Source organism: Anthonomus grandis, chromosome 2 (genome assembly GCF_022605725.1).
Source record: "Anthonomus grandis grandis chromosome 2, icAntGran1.3, whole genome shotgun sequence".
Taxonomy (NCBI): Eukaryota; Metazoa; Arthropoda; class Insecta; order Coleoptera; family Curculionidae; genus Anthonomus; species Anthonomus grandis.
The window spans coordinates 24,657,182-24,671,750 of NC_065547.1; the positions used below are offsets into that span (position 1 = coordinate 24,657,182).

Here is a 14,569-nt window from a genome sequence, read left to right on the forward strand (position 1 = left end):
AACCGTTTTTCTTCAAATGTTACCGTTTTTCCGCAACGAGCTGTTATTTAAGAAAAACCCCCAAAAATAAGCCGTTCCAATCAACCAGTCATACCCTCGAGACACAGGGAGCCAGCTCATGGTACAATAACGGTGGCGGTCCAGCACCAAATTGACCCAATGTAAAGGCATACGGACGACGTCATTATCGAGTCGCACATGGCCAGATGACGTAAGCGCGGGGTTTTCGGGGTATTGTGGCGGCAAATTCGGCCCCGTTTGCGCTACGAGTTAGAGTAGGAAAAGCGGTTTGAGAGAAGGATGGAGGATGTCTGGCAACAATTATAAACGCGTCGTGTTCGTCTCGTGACGTCATGAGTTATTTTATTAATGAATATTATTAGTATTATGGGGACAATTTTACGCGGTTTCTTGATAAATTACTAGGATAAATAAAATGAATATAAATATTAAGAAATATATATTTGAAATATACAGAGGGTATTGATATTACGGAACATTTATGAGGATAATAATAGTATATAAATAGAATTATACGGGGGGGTTTTAAGGTTTTAAGGTATTTATAAGGAAAATATTACTTATAATTATATTAATCATATTATAAAGGGTGTTTTAAGGTTTAAGGACATTGACAAGAAAGATAATATTTATAATAATAGTAATAGCAGCATAAAGGTTAGGACAAGGTATAAATATCTGGAAAAAAAATAATAGTAATAATAGTTTTATTTTAGTTAGGGTTCTTTTAGTGGGGGTTGCTAAATTGGTAATAAATTTATATTAATAGTTTATCAATTTAGAAAAAAAAGACATTGATGCGGTGTCAAAAAAAGGTGTATTTTTATATTTTTTTTACTATATTATTGAGATCACGGCTTTCATAGCTTCAATTCAATAAGTTGATAAATTTTTTTATTCGTTTTTTTTTTCTTTAAATTTTTTTTATTTTATTATAATTGCCTTTTAAAATAAAAATTAAAAAAAAAAAAACAAGAAACAAACCACTTTTTCCTATCCTAATACATTGCTTCTTATGGGACCTGATCTTCCTCTTTAGATTGTGACACTCGTATGAATCGTGGAAAAATTTGTCATAAACCTTTTTCACTAGTTTTTGAATGGTCTTTAACCAGAAAAAAGAAATTTTGAATTCGGAGCATATTTTGAAAAAATGGTCATTTTGACCCGGATTTTGTTCGAAAATCGAAAAATGCAAAGAAATAGGTTTTCCGTTCATTTTAGAGTCAAATCGGTAATAATCTTTTTTAAAGGTACTCTAAAGTAGTACAGGATAGGAAAATAAAAAATTAAAATTTTGCCATAGGGCTCTTGATAATTCGATATTTATGTTTTACAGTTTTTTTCAATTTTCTCCGATTCTATAATAGCTAGAACTAATTCGTTTTGACAGGCGAATACCTCTTAATATACCCAAGAACTTTTATTTAATACAAAAAGTTATCAGAGTTATAGTTTATTTATAAAAAAATAAAAACCATTTTTTCGAAATTTTTCGTGGGTATACCCCTTTCGATTTTCGACCAAAAAAAAAATTATTTTTTTATTGGGCTTTTTTACTGGAAATTGTTAGTTTAGGGCTTACTTTAAAATATGCCAATAATCGTTTTAGGAAAAAAAATTGTACGGTGGGAAAAAAACCAGTTTTCTTTTGTTTTTCCCACATTTTTACTATAGTATCGCGGGTTCTGTAGCTTTGATTCAATTCGTTTATGGTTTCTTTTATTCCTTATTCTTCTCCTGTCAATTCTTTTTATATCCAGTTACTATTGGTTCTCAAAAATAAAACTGAAAAATCAAAAAAATCCACGAAAAAACCCGGTTTTCTTATCCCCAAACATGAATTCTTATGGGACCTAATCTTTCTATTTATATTGTGGCACTCGTATGGATCGTGGAAAAATTTGTCATAAAGCTTTTTTACTAGTTTTTGAATGGTCTTTAACCAGAAAAAAGAAATTTTGAATTCGGAGCATGTTTTGAAAAAATGGTCATTTTGACCCGGATTTTGTTCGAAAATCGAAAAATGCAAAGAAATAGGTTTTCCGTTCATTTTAGAGTCAAATCGGTAATAATCTTTTTTAAAGGTACTCTAAAGTAGTACAGGATAGGAAAATAAAAAATTAAAATTTTGCCATAGGGCTCTTGATAATTCGATATTTATGTTTTACAGTTTTTTTCAATTTTCTCCGATTCTATGATAGCTAGAACCGATTCGTTTTGACATACGGATATCTCGTAATATTCCCGAGAACTTTTGTTTGAAACAAAAAGTTCTCAGACTCACAGTTAATTCAGAAAAAAATAAAAATCATTTTTTCGAAATTTTTCGTGGGTATACCCCTTTCGATTTTCGACCAAAAAAAAATTTTTTTTTTATTGAGTTTTTTTACTGGAAATTGTTAGTTTAGGGTTTACTTTAAAATTTGCCATTAATCATTTTAGGAAAAAAAAATTGTACGGTGGGAAAAAGGAAGTTTTCTTTTGTTTTTCCCACATTTTTACTTATATCTCGGCTTCTATAGCTTCGATTCAATTCGTTTATGGTTTCTTTTATTTCTTATTCTTCTCCTGTCAATTCTTTTAATACTTTATTACTATTGGCTCTCAAAAATAAAACTGAAAAATCAAAAAAATCCACGAAAAAACCCGGTTTTCTTATCCCCAAACATGAATTCTTATGGGACCTAATCTTTCTCTTTATATTGTGGCACTCATTTAAATCGTGGAAAATTTTGCTATTAAGCTTTTTTACTAGTTTTTGAATGGTCTTTAACCAGAAAAAAGAAATTTTAAATTCAGAGCATATTTTGAAAAAATGGTCATTTTGACCCCGGATTTTGTTCGAAAATCGAAAATTGCAAAGAAATAGGGTTTCTGTTCATTTTAGAGTCAAATTGGTAATAACCTTTTTTAAAGGTACTCTGAAGTAGTGCAGGATAGAAAAATAAAAAATTGATATTTTTCCATAGGGCTCTTGATAATCCGATATTTATGTTTTACAGTTTTTTGCAATTTTCTCCGATTCTATAATAGCTAGAACCGATTCGTTTTGACATACGGATACCTCGTAATATTCCCGAGAACTTTTGTTTGAAACAAAAAGTTCTCAGACTCACAGTTAATTCAGAAAAAAATAAAAATCATTTTTTCGAAATTTTTCGTGGGTATACCCCTTTCGATTTTCGACCAAAAAAAAAATTTATTTTTTATTGAGTTTTTTTACTGGAAATTGTTAGTTTAGGCCTTACTTTAAAATTTGTCAATAATCATTTAAAAAAAAAAAAATTGTACCGTGGGAAAAAACCAGTTTTCTTTTGTTTTTCTCACATTTTTACTAATATCTCGGCTTCTATAGCTTCGATTCAATTCGTTAATAGTTTCTTTTATTACCGATTCTTTTCCTGTTAATTCTTTTTATATTTTATTACAATTGCTTTTCAAAATAAAAATGGAAAATAAAAAAAATCGACATAAAAACCTAGTTGTCTTATCCCAATACCCTAATAAATGGGACCCTCTTTTCCCTTTATCTTGTGGCACGTATAAATCGTGGAAAATTTACTTAATAAACTTTTCTACTAAGTTTTGCATGGCCTTTAAGGTAAAAAAAGAAGTTTTGAATTTTAAGAATAATTTGAAAACGCAAATAAAATTATTTTGAAATCAGCGATTATCTGCATACTTTGGTGAATACGCCATAACTTTCATCAGTACGACAGTGAATTAATTGATGAGTTGATTCAGCATATCCACCCTAGATGTCGCTAAAGAATTAACATTAATATTTTTAGTATATTTTTTTTATCTTGGATGGCCTTTTTAATAGAAAGGTTTACTTTACTTACACTCATGAGACCTAAACTTTTTTGCTCTTGGTTTAACCTGGCTTTTTAGGGCAGAGCCTATTCCCTTCACCAAAAATGTAGGAAATAGAGAAAATAATATTGTCATTTGCCAATAACGACCTTTATTCTCCTTAATGTTTTTAGGCTCTAATGCTACATAACATACAATCATAATTTTTAATGAAGATATTACGTGTGTGTTTATATTATGTTTTATGCTTTAATACATGTTGTCCTTATCTTAATAAAAAAATTTATATATGTACATATAATTTCTGCATATTCTATGTGAAGTATACAATTATTATTTAAATAATATATAAAACTAATTAACTTAATAAGATTACAAAAATATTTATTACATGTCAAACCTGTATACAACTGAACTTTGTCATGATTATTTTTTATGTGCTCATATGAAAAACTTAATTTTAACTTCTGCACTTTTTTCTTTCACATCCTCCAGTTTTTTGCGGCAAAATGAATTTTAGCTCTGCTGTTGGTGCAAAATTGAAATCATGTCCCTTACTGGAATTTGACACCGGCTCACCTTCTACAAAATTGTTGACAGTGTCTCTGTTTGAAGTACCATGCTTCAAAGAAGTGGACGAACTTGTACTGGGTATAGATATGTTTGTACTAAGCAATTCTGTATTTACCTTGAAAAAAAATCAAGCTTTGAAATAAATAAAAATAAGTTGGAAGTATAGACTTACCTAGGTTTTTGACAATTTCTTTAATTTCTCCTTGGTTAACCTCTTTGCATGTGGAAAAGTAGTGAGGCCATTCATTGTATTTTTGTCAACAATTACATACCAATGCATGGACTGAAGGTTTTTTATCCATTTGCCTACAAGGAACAAAATTTATAAATTACCTCATTTAGGTATTAAAAAAAATGAAAGATTTAGTTAAAATACCTTAGTACCTATTCCTTGGCAAAGATATTCATTTTTCTTTTTCCAGGGGCTCTTTTGAAAATTTAAAGATATGACAGGTCCGTTTTTCGCTATGATGCTTTCAATCTGGTGCAAAACACATAACCTTTGTTGGTGTAGTCCACTAAAATAACAAAAACAAAATCAAATATAACAATCAAAACATTATGACATAACCTTAAAATGTATGTATTTTCATAAATTTCAGGATTATTCACTAAAAATTGGTAATTATGAAACTGAATTAAAAAAAAAAACTTGTATGTGTGTAATTGTGATACTTACATTTTATTTTCATATAGGAAAGTAAGAAAGATGCGGAGACTTAAAAATATCTTCCAACATTTGTTTGGATTTTGGGAACTTCCGTTGCCGGTGGCGTTTATGCTTGTGGGCCGGAAAGTGACATTGAAATGACAAGTGAAAGTCTCTTCGTCTTCTTCTTTTTTTCTTCGATTTTTATGGCTTAAGCCCGATAGCAACCAACGTGAGTCAGAATTATGCAAAAACATGTTAAGGTGGCTTTACATAAAGGAATTAAGCTGTTTACCTTCCAAACAATACCAAAGTTGTTAATTCGTTTTTTTAGGCATAATTAACAATTAAATTATAAATAATGGCTAAGAGTTAAACGATACACTTTATAATATTAAAATTAATAATAGACAGAATTTTATAACTTTTATTGCTACAGAATAGATGTAACTATTTGGTAGTATAGTACTTTTTTCAATCGGACCAAAGCAAATTTTTTAAATTATTTCCAATGTTGATCTGGTTTACGATTTTATTACCGATTCATTTTAGAACCCTGACATAATTTTGATATATGTAGGTTTTGAGAATATTTTCTACTAAACTAAAATTAAAGAGCGGAGCGTATTGTAACACATCATGGTTCTCTGAAGCATGATACCCAGAAATAAGTTAGTAATATTTCAATGAAATTTATTTTTGATTATAATATATAATAAGACCTTTCCTTTTCTCTCTGTATTTACTATAGATTGACGAAAAACAAAGAAAAACACAAAGTCACGGTCTCACAACATGTAATTAAACGGGCTACACGTGTTTCGCTCTAGTTAGAGCATCATCAGTTACAGCATAAGTGTGTGGATGGCTTCTAAAGGCCTGATGATGCTCTAACTAGAGCGAAACACGTGTAGCCCGTTTAATTACATGTTGTGAGACCGTGACTTTGTGTTTCGTCAATTTTGTATGTTGGTCTCTTAGAGAATAATGGATGAGATTTTTGGATTTATTATAGATGTTAATGTTTTCCAAGTACTAAAAAAAGAAAAAGTTGGGTAGAGCACCATGCCGAGGCTAAGGTTTGAACTCAGAGCCTTATGAGGATACGGCAGGTCTCTTCCCCACTGCGTGTTTAGGGCACTCCTTGGATAATTTTGGAGATTTTTTTTTTGTAGTACTGACAAAAATTTTTAAAATTTCTACTGGTCCCCACGGACTAAAGTAGACGCGAAGCGTCTACTTGTTACAATACGCTTCGCGTATTGTAAGAACGCATCCAGCTAAATTGAGGGATTTTCGGACCCTGCGTCACATAAACGCTAATAACTTTGGTTCTATCGCGATTTTTTTTTTCCGGTTTTTACCGTTATATGTAGGAAGGATGAGAGTATATAACGGTGAAAAAATTTTTTCGCCACGCCCACCCCGAAGGGGTGGGCGTGGCAAAAAACGGTTTTTTGACAAAAAAAATTTGATTAAGTCGTTGTGGAAAACTGACCGGGCCGATTTTTCTGAAACTCATTGACGTTAAAGGCCTTTATATAAAGCAGCTCCTAAAGGGCGCTTTTTAAGATAAACCCTTTAGAAGTCGGATTTTTCTGTGAATGAATTTTGAACTTTTTGCGCGGTACCTCGCGGACTTAAATGGCCGTGGGGCCTAAACGGTAATGTTCCCGATAATGCGAATAAAACAGCCCTTTTCTACGTAAATGTAGCTTTCTTTTTTATCTTAACTATTTTTTTCCAAAAGAAACTCCTTCCGAGATAAACGAGCTCAAACTTAAAATTTTTTTTTTCGAAAAAAAAAAAGTGAATTTTTCGAGAAATAAATTTTTTTCTACTTCTAAAAAATTTTTTTAATTTTTTTTGTTTACACCGTTTGAAAGCTTAATCCTTTAGGATTAAATAGAGGTATTATTCATGGTGCTACGTATTATACGGGGTGAGCTGTGTTAACAAATATAAACCCCTTTTTGAGCCTTTTTTTGACCGTTTTTTTCTACTTTTCTTAATAACTCTTTATTGGCGGCACCTAGAAATTTCAAACTTTCAGCATTTTAAGAACTTTTTAAATCCTATTTTTCGACATAGTCTACAGTCTTCTACGTAGAGCAGTTTTTGCTCTACACCTTTTTTTAACTTTGACGCTTTATACCGGCATACCTATGACACCTACGGAAACCATTTTTTTTCTGAAATCACCGGACACTATCTGGCTATAATCCACTAAAAACCGTTTTTCTTCAAATGTTACCGTTGTTCCGCAATGCGCTGTTATTTAAGAAAAACCCCCAAAAATAAGCCGTTCCAATCAACCAGTCATACCGTCGACACCACGGGAGCCAACGCATGGTACAAAATAGTTGGCGGTCCAGCACCAAATTGACCCAATGTAAAGGCATACGGACGACGTCACTATCGAGTTGCACATGGTCAGATGACGTAAGCGCGGGGTTTTCGGGGTATTGTGGCGGCAAATTCGGCCCGTTTGCGCTACGAGTTAGAGTAGGAAAAGCGGTTTGAGAGAAGGATGGAGGATGTCTCGCAACAATTATAAACGCGTCGTGTTCATCTCGTGACGTCATGAGTTATTTTATTAATGAATATTATTAGTATTATGGGGACAATTTTACGCGGTTTCTTGATAAATTACTAGGATAAATAAAATGAATATAAATATTAAGAAATATATATTTAAAATATACAGAGGGTATTGATATTACGGAACATTTATGAGAATAATAATAGTATGGAAATAGAATTATACGGGGGGTTTTAAGGTTTTAAGGCATTTATAAGGAAAATATTACTTATAATTATATTAATCATATTATAAAGGGTGTTTTAAGGTTTAAGGACATTGACAAGAAAGATAATATTTATAATAATAGTAATAGCAGCATAAAGGTTAGGACAAGGTATAAATATTTGGAAAAAAAATAATAGTAATAATAGTTTTATTTTAGTTAGGGTTCTTTTAGTGGGGGTTGCTAAATTGGTAATAAATTTATATTAATAGTTTATCAATTTAGAAAAAAAAGACATTGATGCGGTGTCAAAAAAAGGTATTTTTATATTTTTTTTACTATATTATTGAGATCACGGCTTTCATAGCTTCAATTCAATAAGTTGATAAATTTTTTTATTCGTTTTTTTTTTCTTTAAATTTTTTTTATTTTATTATAATTGCCTTTTAAAATAAAAATTAAAAAAAAAAAAACAAGAAACAAACCACTTTTTCCTATCCTAATACATTGCTTCTTATGGGACCTGATCTTCCTCTTTAGATTGTGACACTCGTATGAATCGTGGAAAAATTTGTCATAAAGCTTTTTTACTAGTTTTTGAATGGTCTTTAACCAGAAAAAAGAAATTTTGAATTCGGAGCATATTTTGAAAAAATGGTCATTTTGACCCGGATTTTGTTCGAAAATCGAAAAATGCAAAGAAATAGGGTTTCTGTTCATTTTAGAGTCAAATTGGTAATAACCTTTTTTAAAGGTACTCTGAAGTAGTGCAGGATAGAAAAATAAAAAATTGATATTTTTCGATAGGGCTCTTGATAATTCGATATTTATGTTTTACAGTTTTTTTCAATTTTCTCCGATTCTATGATAGCTAGAACCGATTCGTTTTGACATACGGATACCTCGTAATATTCCTGAGAACTTTTATTTAAAACAAAAAGTTGTCAGAGTTACAGTTAATTTAGAAAAAAATAAAAATCATTTTTACGAAAATTTTCGTGAGTATACCCCTTTCGATTTTCGACCAAAAAAAAAATTATTTTTTTATTGGGCTTTTTTACTGGAAATTGTTAGTCTAGGGCTTACTTTAAAATTTGCCAATAATCGTTTTAGGAAAAAAAATTGTACGGTGGGAAAAAACCAGTTTTCTTTTGTTTTTCCCACATTTTTACTATAGTATCGCGGGTTCTGTAGCTTTGATTCAATTCGTTTATGGTTTCTTTTATTCCTTATTCTTCTCCTGTCAATTCTTTTTATATCCAGTTACTATTGGTTCTCAAAAATAAAACTGAAAAATCAAAAAAATCCAAGAAAAAACCCGGTTTTCTTATCCCCAAACATGAATTCTTATGGGACCTAATCTTTCTATTTATATTGTGGCACTCGTATGGATCGTGGAAAAATTTGTCATAAAGCTTTTTTACTAGTTTTTGAATGGTCTTTAACCAGAAAAAAGAAATTTTGAATTCGGAGCATATTTTGAAAAAATGGTCATTTTGACCCGGATTTTGTTCGAAAATCGAAAAATGCAAAGAAATAGGTTTTCCGTTCATTTTAGAGTCAAATCGGTAATAATCTTTTTTAAAGGTACTCTAAAGTAGTACAGGATAGGAAAATAAAAAATTAAAATTTTGCCATAGGGCTCTTGATAATTCGATATTTATGTTTTACAGTTTTTTTCAATTTTCTCCGATTCTATGATAGCTAGAACCGATTCGTTTTGACATACGGATATCTCGTAATATTCCCGAGAACTTTTGTTTGAAACAAAAAGTTCTCAGACTCACAGTTAATTCAGAAAAAAATAAAAATCATTTTTTCGAAATTTTTCGTGGGTATACCCCTTTCGATTTTCGACCAAAAAAAAATTTTTTTTTTATTGAGTTTTTTTACTGGAAATTGTTAGTTTAGGGCTTACTTTAAAATTTGCCATTAATCATTTTAGGAAAAAAAAATTGTACGGTGGGAAAAAGGAAGTTTTCTTTTGTTTTTCCCACATTTTTACTCATATCTCGGCTTCTATAGCTTCGATTCAATTCGTATATGGTTTCTTTTATTTCTTATTCTTCTCCTGTCAATTCTTTTAATACTTTATTACTATTGGCTCTCAAAAATAAAACTGAAAAATCAAAAAAATCCACGAAAAAACCCGGTTTTCTTATCCCCAAACATGAATTCTTATGGGACCTAATCTTTCTCTTTATATTGTGGCACTCCTTTAAATCGTGGAAAATTTTGCTATTAAGCTTTTTTACTAGTTTTTGAATGGTCTTTAACCAGAAAAAAGAAATTTTAAATTCAGAGCATATTTTGAAAAAATGGTCATTTTGACCCCGGATTTTGTTCGAAAATCGAAAATTGCAAAGAAATAGGGTTTCTGTTCATTTTAGAGTCAAATTGGTAATAACCTTTTTTAAAGGTACTCTGAAGTAGTGCAGGATAGAAAAATAAAAAATTGATATTTTTCCATAGGGCTCTTGATAATTCGATATTTATGTTTTACAGTTTTTTTCAAGTTTCTCCGATTCTATGATAGCTAGAACCGATTCGTTTTGACATGCGGATATCTCGTAATATTCCCGAGAACTTTTGTTTGAAACAAAAAGTTCTCAGACTCACAGTTAATTCAGAAAAAAATAAAAATCATTTTTTCGAAATTTTTCGTGGGTATACCCCTTTCGATTTTCGACCAAAAAAAAAATTTTTTTTTTATTGAGTTTTTTTACTGGAAATTGTTAGTTTAGGGCTTACTTTAAAATTTGTCAATAATCATTTGAAAAAAAAAAATTGTACCGTGGGAAAAAACCAGTTTTCTTTTGTTTTTCCCACATTTTTACTAATATCTCGGCTTCTATAGCTTCGATTCAATTCGTTAATAGTTTCTTTTATTACCGATTCTTTTCCTGTTAATTCTTTTTATATTTTATTACAATTGCTTTTCAAAATAAAAATGGAAAATAAAAAAAATCGACATAAAAACCTAGTTGTCTTATCCCAATACCCTAATAAATGGGACCCTCTTTTCCCTTTATCTTGTGGCACGTATAAATCGTGGAAAATTTACTTAATAAACTTTTCTACTATGTTTTGCATGGCCTTTAAGGTAAAAAAAGAAGTTTTGAATTTTAAGCATAATTTGAAAACCCAAATAAAATTATTTTGAATTCAGCGATTATCTGCATACTTTGGTGAATACGCCATAACTTTCATCAGTACGACAGTGAATTAATTGATGAGTTGATTCAGCATATCCACCCTAGATGTCGCTAAAGAATTAACATTAATATTTTTAGTATTTTTTTTTTTTATCTTGGATGGCCTTTTTAATAGAAAGGTTTACTTTACTTACACTCATGAGACCTAAACTTTTTTGCTCTTGGTTTAACCTGGCTTTTTAGGGCAGAGCCTATTCCCTTCACCAAAAATGTAGGAAATAGAGAAACTAATATTGTCATTTGCCAATAACGACCTTTATTCTCCTTAATGTTTTTAGGCTCTAATGCTACATAACATACAATCATAATTTTTAATGAAGATATTACGTGTGTGTTTATATTATGTGTTATGCTTTAATACATGTTGTCCTTATCTTAATAAAAAAATTTATATATGTACATATAATTTCTGCATATTCTATGTGAAGTATACAATTATTATTTAAATAATATATAAAACTAATTAACTTAATAAGATTACAAAAATATTTATTACATGTCAAACCTGTATACAACTGAACTTTGTCATGATTATTTTTTATGTGCTCATATGAAAAACTTAATTTTAACTTCTGCACTTTTTTCTTTCACATCCTCCAGTTTTTTGCGGCAAAATGAATTTTAGCTCTGCTGTTGGTGCAAAATTGAAATCATGTCCCTTACTGGAATTTGACACCGGCTCACCTTCTACAAAATTGTTGACAGTGTCTCTGTTTGAAGTACCATGCTTCAAAGAAGTGGACGAACTTGTACTGGGTATAGATATGTTTGTACTAAGCAATTCTGTATTTACCTTGAAAAAAATCAAGCTTTGAAATAAATAAAAATAAGTTGGAAGTATAGACTTACCCAGGTTTTTGAAAATTTCTTTAATTTCTCCTTGGTTAACCTCTTTGCATGTGGAAAAGTAGTGAGGCCATTCATTGTATTTTTGTCAACAATTACATACCAATGCATGGACTGAAGGTTTTTTATCCACTTGCCTACAAGGAACAAAATTTATAGATTACCTCATTTAGGTATTAAAAAAAATGAAAGATTTAGTAAAAATACCTTAGTATTCCTTGGCAAAGATATTCATTTTTCTTTTTCCAGGGGCTCTTTTGAAAATTTAAAGATATGACAGGTCCGTTTTTCGCTATGATGCTTTCAATCTGGTGCAAAACACATAACCTTTGTTGGTGTAGTCCACTAAAATAACAAAAACAAAATCAAATATAACAATCAAAACATTATGACATAACCTTAAAATGTATGTATTTTCATAAATTTCAGGATTATTCACTAAAAATTGGTAATTATGAAACTGAATTAAAAAAAAAAACTTGTATGTGTGTAATTGTGATACTTACATTTTATTTTCATATAGGAAAGTAAGAAAGATGCGGATACTTAAAAATATCTTCCAACATTTGTTTGGATTTTGGGAACTTCCTTTGCCGGTGGCGTTTATGCTTGTGGGCCGGAAAGTGACATTGAAATGACAAGTGAAAGTCTCTTCGTCTTCTTCTTTTTTTCTTCGATTTTTATGGCTTAAGCCCGATAGCAACCAACGTGAGTCAGAATTATGCAAAAACATGTTAAGGTGGCTTTACATAAAGGAATTAAGCTGTTTACCTTCCAAACAATACCAAAGTTGTTAATTCGTTTTTTTAGGCATAATTAACAATTAAATTGTAAATAATGGCTAAGAGTTAAACGATACACTTTATAATATTAAAATTAATAATAGACAGAATTTTATAACTTAATTGCCACCGAATAGATGTAACTATTTGGTAGTATAGTACTTTTTTCAATCGGACCAAAGCAAATTTTTTAAATTATTTCCAATGTTGATCTGGTTTACGATTTTATTACCGATTCATTTTAGAACCCTGACATAATTTTGATATATGTAGGTTTTGAGAATATTTTCTACTAAACTAAAATTAAAGAGCGGAGCGTATTGTAACACATCATGGTTCTCTGAAGCATGATACCCAGAAATAAGTTAGTAATATTTCAATGAAATTTATTTTTGATTATAATATATAATAAGACCTTTCCTTTTCTCTCTGTATTTACTATAGATTGACGAAAAACAAAGAAAAACACAAAGTCACGGTCTCACAACATGTAATTAAACGGGCTACACGTGTTTCGCTCTAGTTAGAGCATCATCAGTTACAGCATAAGTATGTGGATGGCTTCTAAAGGCCTGATGATGCTCTAACTAGAGCGAAACACGTGTAGCCCGTTTAATTACATGTTGTGAGACCGTGACTTTGTGTTTCGTCAATTTTGTATGTTGGTCTCTTACAGAATAATGGATGAGATTTTTGGATTTATTATAGATGTTAATGTTTTCCAAGTACTAAAAAAAGAAAAAGTTGGGTAGAGCACCATGCCGAGGCTAAGGTTTGAACTCAGAGCCTTATGAGGATACGGCAGGTCTCTTCCCCACTGCGTGTTTAGGGCACTCCTTGGATAATTTTGGAGATTTTTTTTTGTAGTACTGACAAAAAATTTTAAAATTTCTACTGGTCCCCACGGACTAAAGTAGACGCGAAGCGTCTACTTGTTTAAGATAGTAATGAGGCAATTCTAAGATGTATCTCATCTTTTATACGATGTGATCCAAACCTACTGTTCTTGAGTGCGAGCTCTAATGATGTTATGAGTATTGGCGATAACTTTAAGACTTATTTGATTATTCAAAATGATATCCCAGTCAAAAAGAAAACTTTGACTTTGACAAACGGTGGTGATCAGGATGTGAAAAATGTCAATATCCCGACTTATGACAATTTACGCGATTATGACAATAGTATGGTAATCCCTGATTACACTATCTACCATTCCAGTTTACTATTACTATCACCTGTGATAGTAAAGTGGATGCTGATGTTGAACATTACATAACTCAATCTGGCAGAAGTGCTTAATCAATTTAAGTATTACGATTAATTTAAAGTAAAAGGTATATTTAGTAAGCTTACTTTTGGTAAAGCAAGAGGGATGTAACATATAGTATTAAACAAGCTTATACTATGCTTTATATTCATCGGCGGTTTAACTATCTCGTATATACACCTTGACTGGTGAGACATTCCCGCAAGTGTGTTAGGCTCAGGAACTTGAAAGCTTGGGCGATTTACAAAACACTGAAAAAGCTTCCACTCCTTGACATATAGATAGCGGTAAGAGAGCGAAATTCCATCGACAAGACTACACGCACACATGCTGTCAAACATCTGATGTGTCATATAAATTGCGGCCATTTTTCATAGCACAAAGGTGCAGCATTTTTTCAGATGTTTGGTTTAGTGCGTCGGCTGTATTTAGTTTTCATTTAGGTATCCTGACACGTGGGATAAAGGAAAATTTCTAAAAAGACAGTGGCTTATATTGTAAAAGAACTGAGAAATAAACAGTAAGAACATTGAATAGAATATACTCATTGGCGATATTGCATTTTAATTAATAGTTATTGCAATAAACTTTTTTTGTGAACATGCCAAGTGCTTATGTAAACAATACCAGTGTGAAATGGATTCTGAGAA

At 30.8% G+C, this 14,569-nt stretch overlaps 1 long non-coding RNA gene across 5 annotated transcripts; it reads right to left on the reverse strand.

Moving 5' to 3' along the window:
• Positions 1–4,151: 4,151 nt before the first annotated feature.
• LOC126733574 (uncharacterized) lies at positions 4,152–13,197 on the reverse strand. 5 transcript variants are annotated; one of them, XR_007659773.1, is made up of 4 exons: positions 12,377–13,197; positions 12,078–12,215; positions 4,586–4,719; positions 4,152–4,528 (listed from the first exon to the last, which is right to left on the reverse strand). It is a non-coding gene; the product is annotated as an uncharacterized LOC126733574 (long non-coding RNA). The 5 variants fall into 5 exon arrangements; XR_007659772.1 differs by lacking the exons at positions 12,078–12,215; positions 12,377–13,197 and adding exons at positions 4,790–4,931; positions 5,093–7,732; XR_007659771.1 differs by having other exon boundaries at positions 12,078–13,197.
• Between the last annotated feature and the right edge of the window lie 1,372 nt (positions 13,198–14,569).